This window comes from Lactuca sativa, chromosome 9, assembly GCF_002870075.4.
Source record: "Lactuca sativa cultivar Salinas chromosome 9, Lsat_Salinas_v11, whole genome shotgun sequence".
NCBI lineage: Eukaryota > Viridiplantae > Streptophyta > Magnoliopsida > Asterales > Asteraceae > Lactuca > Lactuca sativa.
The window spans coordinates 158,430,985-158,438,968 of NC_056631.2; positions in this window are offsets into that span (position 1 = coordinate 158,430,985).

The following is a 7,984-nucleotide window of genomic DNA, read 5'->3' on the forward strand; positions in this document are numbered from 1 at the left end:
CGCTGACGGAGGGTCTCAAACGCCCTCTGCTGCTCGGGGCCCCACCGAAAATACACCCCTTTTCTCGTCAGGCGAGTGAGGGGTACTGCAATCTTGGAGAAATCCCGTATGAATCTCCGGTAGTATCCTGCTAATCCCAGAAAGCTCCTAATATCTGAGGGAGATTTTGGGACCTCCCACTGCATAACCGCCTCGATTTTGGCCGGATCGACCAAAATCCCCTCCTAGTTAATGAGATGTCAAAGGAACTGGACCTCTCGCAACCAAAACTCAAACTTTGAGAATTTGGCATATAGCTGTTCCTATCTCAGGACTCCCAACAGCTCTCGCAGATGCTCCTCATGTTGCTCTCGGGTCTTGGAATACACCAAGATATCATCTATAAACACTATGACCGAGCGGTCAAGCATCGGTCTGCAGACCCGATTTATCAGATCCATAAATACTGCTGGCATGTTGGTGAGCCCAAACGGCATCACCACGAACTCGTAATGTCCATAACGAGTTCGGAACGTGGTCTTCTCCATGTCTTCCTCTCTGACCCTGACCTGATGATACCTAGATCTCAAATCTATCTTGGAAAACCAAGATGCATCCTGCAACTGATCGAAGAGATCGTCTATCATCGGGAGTGGGTAACGGTTCTTCACCGTTAGCTTGTTCAACTCCCGGTAATCAATGCAAATCCAGTGCAAACCGTCCTTCTTCCGGACAAAAAGAATCGGCGCTCCCCATGGAGAACTGCTACGTCGAATGAACTGCTTCCCAACAGTTCTTGCAGCTGCGACGACAGCTCCTGCATCTCTGGTGGCACCAATCGATACGACGCCTTAGCGATAGGGGCCGCACCTGGCACCAGGTCGATCCTGAACTCGACCTGCCTCTCCGGAGGTAACCCTGGCAACTCTTCCGGAAACATATCTGCAAACTCGCTAACCACTGGTACATCGGTGTTAGGTGCATTTCATGTACCCATTTTGTAGCTTTATTTTATAAAAGTACATTGCATATAGGCTTAAACTCATGCATTTTGCATGTTTTTCAGGATTTTTCATGAGGCAATTTCATTCAAATACTTTTGTGATATTTCATGGACTTTTGGAGGTAGGATATTGTTGGAGAAGGTAAATAACAGTTGCGGACAAAATTTCAGGACTTGCGGAGAACCAAGGAGCAAGATATCAAAGAAATGAACATTTTGGCTTTACAGAGATTTACACGGCCATGTAAATGCAAGCCTTGCATTTACGCGGGCTGTGTAAACGTAGATTTCTGCGCAGTATATGTTTGCGTTTACGCGGGCCATGTAAATGACAGTGTTAATTTACGCGGGCCGTGTAAACGTAAACGTGGGTTTTAAAGCAGTTTTTCACCATTCTTAAAGAGGGGAACCGATTTTTTCTTGAGGGGGTCGACTTTTGGAGTGGAGAAGGCGAATTTCTTGAGGATTTTGAAGTTGATTAACACTTGGGAACATTTGATTTCATTTTGTAAGAACTTTAATTTCATTTTCTAGATTTGTGATCTTGTTCTAGTCATGAGTGGCTAGAACCCTAGATTCTCCAACTTTATGTCTTGACTTCTAGTTGTGATTTCAATCATATGATTTGATGTTTTCTTTCAATTTTCTATCTAGTGAATTTGATTTTGTTTCAATCGAATGTTTGATTCTAATTGTGATTCTTATTGGCCATTTGAATTAGGGTTAGATCATTCAAGTTATCTAATTGAAAAATCCATAATTGTTTTGCAAATTGGACTAGGTAACAAGCACTAAACTGATTTCTATTGAATGAATTTAGTGTAAATCTTATTCACACATTCTTATGCTCCCGAGCTTATGAGGAGTATTGAGTGTTGTTGGGAACTTTCACATAAAGTTTAATGCAATCTTTCAACCTAATTCTGAGAGCTTGTTTATATTATATTGGTAAGGTTAGGATTAATCAAAGAGCTTATTTTGGTTAATCAATGTGGTGAATGGGAGGTTCTAGATCTTGTTAGCATTTCCATGTACCAATTTAGATAGAATTGAACAAATATCATTTCATCCTTGGAATCACATTGCTAATTTGTCTTGCATGGAGTTGGAGTCCTTACAAATCTTGAATCTACTTCATTAAATCAATCATTTACTTATTGCTTTATTCTATAGTTTAAATCATTGCTTATAAATTCCCCCCATTATGTGACCATTTTTGTACCTTACGCAAAAAGGTATAAACACTTGTCCCGTGTCTTTGTGGATCGACCCTACTTACCTTGTACTACATTATTAGTGCATAGTAGTAGTGTTGAAGGAGTCCTTAGTACCCTTGATTTGTTGGGTTTGACACGCCTAACAAATTGGCGCCGTTGCCGGGGATACAGTGTTGCTAATTGTTTATGCCAAGCATTTTGTGAGCAGGTGCTTTAAAAAAAAAGAAAAAAAAGTCAGGTAGAAGATAAGTTTTCAATTAAAGAAAGTGGGGAGAAGGTTAATGTGTTGTAAAGGCCCACCTACTTAGAACAAAGCACATTCAGGGGCCAAGTCGAGCCAACGACTTAAAACAAGGGTAGCTAACCGGGAGGCAACCCGGGGTAATTTTTGTCCTTTCTTTAAAACTTTTTAGTGTTTGGTAATTTTTTTTAATGTCCCAAATGGTTTTAACTTATTTTTTATGCCTAGAAAATGAATCTCCGACTCCAAAAATAGTTCACGGGTAGCTTGAGGAGGATGAAGAGGAGGTTCACACCACAATTGCGAGGCTCCAAGAACGATTCGGTAAATTCTTTCCATATCTTTAATCGTTCATATTTTACTTAAAATTCAATTGGTGTGCATTTGTAAGTTTTTTGAACTCATTCTCAACCCAACTACCATCCTCCACCATCCTACTCTCAATAGGCCGACTATACCTCTCTCCAAGCATCGAGGACGATGCTTATTTTAAGCTTGGGGAGGGGCATCCATCCATGCATCAATCCCGTTGCATGTAGTTTTGTACATATTGCATTAATTTTCATTTCATTTTCTTTTTCATTTTTTTTCTGCATGGAAAATTTTTCAAAAACCAAAAAGATTTTCTTTCTATTCTAACTTTTATTATTTTCTTTGCAATTTGTTTGCATCTAAATTTTTGCATTGCATTCATTGCATAAAAAAACGATCCAATCCTAAGCAACCGAATCTTTTCAAAATAGTTGAGCTGGTAAATGAGTCATGTGCCTTGAATCATATTGCATTAATTTTCATTTCATTTTCTTTTTCATTTTTTTTTGCATGGAAAAATTTTCAAAAACCAAAAAGATTTTCTTTCTATTCTAATTTTTATTATTTTCTTTGCAATTTGTTTGCATCTAAATTTTTGCATTGCATTCATTGCATAAAAAAACGATCCAATCCTAAGAAACCGAATCTTTTCAAAACAGTTGAGCTGGTAAATGAGTCATGTGCCTTGAAATTGGCTTGCTCTTTTTATTGAAAAATCTAAAAGCAAGTTAATCACACACGAACACACTTCTCGAAGCTACTTATGCAAAACAGAAAGTGAGAAGATTGTCAACATTGGAGCATAAAAGCAGATATGAGTCAATTCTTTGGAACGTATGACTGGTCTTATGAGTAGTAAATGTTCAATTGAACTCAAAATGCGAAATTCAAAAATTCATAAGAAGAATACAAAATTTCAATGTCCCGAGCCTTCCAGCGCTCTAAAAAGTCCTTTCTACTCATTCCCTTTTATATACCCTGCTTGGGGACATAGCTTTCAACTATACTTACGGGTCTTTGCATGTTAACCTTTAGTCCCCTGAAAAATGTCTTAGAAGTCCTCACGGTAATAGACCATGAGATGTCCCACAATAGAAAAGTCAAGGACGAAAATATAAAGAAATTGGCCAAATAAATAAATAAATTAATAAGAGTGTTATGTGTTGACTTAGTTATTTGTATATATGTTACTTAAAAAAAACTATTATTAAGTTAATCCGTGACCTTTGGGATTCGAACAAGTAAACTCTGAGGGGTGTTTTACACCTAATCGCCTAAAGCTAAATTGTTTGGGACTGATTGAGTTGAAAATTCGTTACATGGGTTCCACAGAAAGTCATGAACTTAATAATAGCAAATAAAGCTAATCTGTGGCCTTTGAGGTTCGGGCAAGGAAACCCGAGGGATCTCTTTAAATCTAGCACACTAAAGTCATTTGATTTGGATGTGTTGGTTGGAAGCCCGTTACACGGATTTCAAAGAAAGCCATGAGCTTTATTCGTAGAAAAATATATATAATTAAGAAGTTTGTATATAATTGTGTTTATAGTTTAATTGAATATTGTGTTTAGGAAAAATACTTGGCTGTCAAAAGATTCCCTTGGACTTGGATTTGAATTTATGACATTAGACTGAATGTTAATTACTTTGACTAATGTAAGTGGTTTGAAGTTTGTAACCAATCTGGATAAATATTAGGGAATTTTTAGAAAAGATTTTTCAGAAAAAGATTGTTGTTGACCAACAAATAGCTGGAATCGGGCATTGTTATATTTTATGAAACAAGGATGGTTGAGCATGTTTTGTCACATATAATTTCACGAGAGTAAGACCATAATTTGTTCCAAGAATTGACTTGATGATATTGAAAGGGAATAAGTGTTGTGATCTTTGATTTTGTTTAGTTGTATTAGGGAGTGGCCAAAGTCTTATTTCTATTATCATATAATATTTTGAGACTAAAGGCAAGTTGACTCAAGTCATGACAGGCACATTCTCAACTATGGTACAAAACAGGGTAATTAGGTTGGATCTTTTCATGTTTGTTTTGATTTCATGCATTAAGTTTCAAACAGTTTTAACTTTAATTTTCTTTTCTTTTATTCTATTTTATTTTCTCCAGTTTAAATCTTCTTGTTCTTTCTTGAGGACAAGAAAGGTTTAAGCTTGGGGAGATTTGTTAGGTGCATTTCATGTACCCATTTTGTAGCTTTATTTTATAAAAGTACATTGCATATAGGCTCGAACTCATGCATTTTGCATGTTTTTCGGGATTTTTCATGAGGCAATTTCATTCAAATACTTTTGTGATATTTCAGGGACTTTTGGAGGTAGGATATTGTTCGAGAAAGTAAATAAAAGTTGCGGACAAAATTTCAGGACTTACGGAGCACCGAGGAGCAAGATATCAAAGAAATGAACATTTTGGCTTTACAGAGATTTACACGGCCGTGTAAATGCAAGCCTTGCGTTTACGCGGGCCGTGTAAACGTAGATTTCTGCGCAGTATATGTTTGCGTTTACGCGGGCCATGTAAATGACAGTGTTAATTTACGCGGGCCATGTAAACGTAAACGTGGGTTTTAAAGCAGTTTTTCACCATTCTTAAAGAGGGGAACCAATTTTTTCTTGAGGGGGTCGACTTTTGGAGTGGAGAAGGCGAATTTCTTGAGGATTTTGAAGTTGATTAACACTTGGGAACATTTGATTTCATTTTGTAAGAACTTTAATTTCATTTTCTAGATTTGTGATCTTGTTCTAGTCATGAGTGGCTAGAACCCTAGATTCTCCAACTTTATGTCTTGACTTCTAGTTGTGATTTCAATCATATGACTTGATGTTTTCTTTCAATTTTCTATCTAGTGAATTTGATTTTTTTTCAATCGAGTGTTTGATTCTAATTGTGATTCTTATTGGCCATTTGAGTTAGGGTTAGATCATTCAAGTTATCTAATTGCAAAATCCGTAATTGTTTTGCAAATTGGACTAGGTAACAAGCACTAAACTGATTTCTATTAGTGTAAATCTTATTCACACATTCTTATGCTCCCGAGCTTATGAGGATTATTGAGTGTTGTTGGGAACTTTCACATAAAGTTTAATGCAATCTTTCAACCTAATTCTAAGAGCTTGTTTATATTAGATTGGTAAGGTTAGGATTAATCAAAGAGCTTATTTTGGTTAATCAATGTGGTGAATGGGAGGTGCTAGATCTTGTTAGCATTTCCATGTACCAATTTAGATAGAATTGAACAAATATCATTTCATCCTTGGAATCACATTGCTAATTTGTCTTGCATGGAGTTGGAGTCCTTACAAATCTTGAATTTACTTCATTAAATCAATCATTTACTTATTGCTTTATTCTATAGTTTAAATCATTGCTTATAAATTCCCCCCATTATGTGACCATTTTTGTACCTTACGCAAAAAGGTATAAACACTTGTCCCGTGTCTTTGTGGATCGACCCTACTTACCTTGTACTACATTATTAGTGCATAATAGTAGTGTTTCAGGAGTCATTAGTACCCTTTATTTGTTGGGTTTGACACGCATAACAATCGGAAACCGAGGTCTTGTCCCTGATTCGTGTATCTACCACATATGCTAGATAACCCATACACCCATGTTGAATGTATTGCCGAGTCTTGGCAGCTGAACAAAACCCTTATCCTACTCCGGTGCCCTCACCATATATAACAAGCTCTCCCCTACTTGGGGTTCGAACCACCACTCGCTGGCCCTCGCACTCAATCATAGCACCGAACCGACTGAGCCAATCCATGCCCACAATCCCGCACACCTCCCCCATGGGGATTAGAATCAAATCTATCGGAAAAGACACCCCGAAAATCTCCAAGTCACATCCTCGATAAACTAAAGAAGTAGAAACCCCGTGTTCGTTGGCGACAAACATTCGCAACGGACACTCTAACTCGCCCACTGGCACACTGAACTCCCTACTAAAAGACTGAGACATGAAGGACCGACTCGCCCCTGATTCAAATAACACCAAAGCAGGCAAAGAGTTCACCAAAAACGTACCTAATTACAGGTACAACAGATAAGCATACAACAGATAAATAAAACAAGATGAGGATAGAAACTTACCAACAACCACATCTGGTGCTGCTCTGGCCTCCTCCGCCATGAGTTAGAAAGCACGACCCTGAGCCTTCGGAGGCTCTGTCCTAACTGGTCTCCCATCCGTGATCCTCAAAGTAGTCGGCGCTGCAGCCTGCATCGGCTTGGCGGCATGTAGTGGACAGTTGGCCCTCATGTGACTAACCTGATCGCAGTGATAACATAACCTCATACCCTGAACTGGGGCGGCCTGGAAATAATGCTTCGCGTAATTCCCCTCCTTGCCACAATTGTGGCACCCACTACCAACCCGACATACACCAGAATGACCCTCGCCACACTTCCCACAAGTGCGGCCCTGTTGACCTCCGGTCCTAGTATCAACAGTCTTAGACCGCTTCGGCGTTGGCTGTGATAGTGCCGGGGCCGACCGCTGCTCCCTTAGCTGCAGCTCAATCTCTAACTCTCGGCGTCTGGCAGCCTCCTACAACTCCAGAAGAGTATCACATTGTTGGGTAGATACAAACTGTCGAATATCAGTATTGAGCATACTCAAATAACAGGTCATTTGAGACTGCTCGGAAGCAAACTCTAGGCAGAACATCGCCCGCTCGGTGAACATACGGGTGATCTCCGTCACCAAGTCTCCATCCCGTCTCAAACTCAGAAACTCTTGTGCCAAACGTTGCCGCTCAACCCTCAGAATGTAATGGGCACGAAACATATCCCCAAACAGCTCCCAAGTAACAGCAGCTCTCTGATCATCAATGTAAGCCCCAGTCGCAAGTCTCCACCAGTCCTTGGCCCCGGACCTAAGCAGGTTCAAAGCACACCTGACCTTCTGGTCAGCAGGACATGAGCAGGTGAAGAAACACCCCTACACATCTAAGATCTATCTCATAGCCTTGATGGGATCCTGCGTCCCATCAAAAGTAGGGGGCTTCGTGTTATCGAAGTCCCTATACTGAAAACCCCTGCCAACTCTTCCCCATTCCGTAGATATAGTTGATGCAGCTGCTGTGGCGGCTGTCTCGTCAAGGGCTGCGTAGTGCTCATCAAAATACTCCACCATGGCGGTCTTAATCGACCCGAACATCTCCGACAAATCAGCCCGGAACAATGCAGCAACCTCATCATTCAGGATCGCT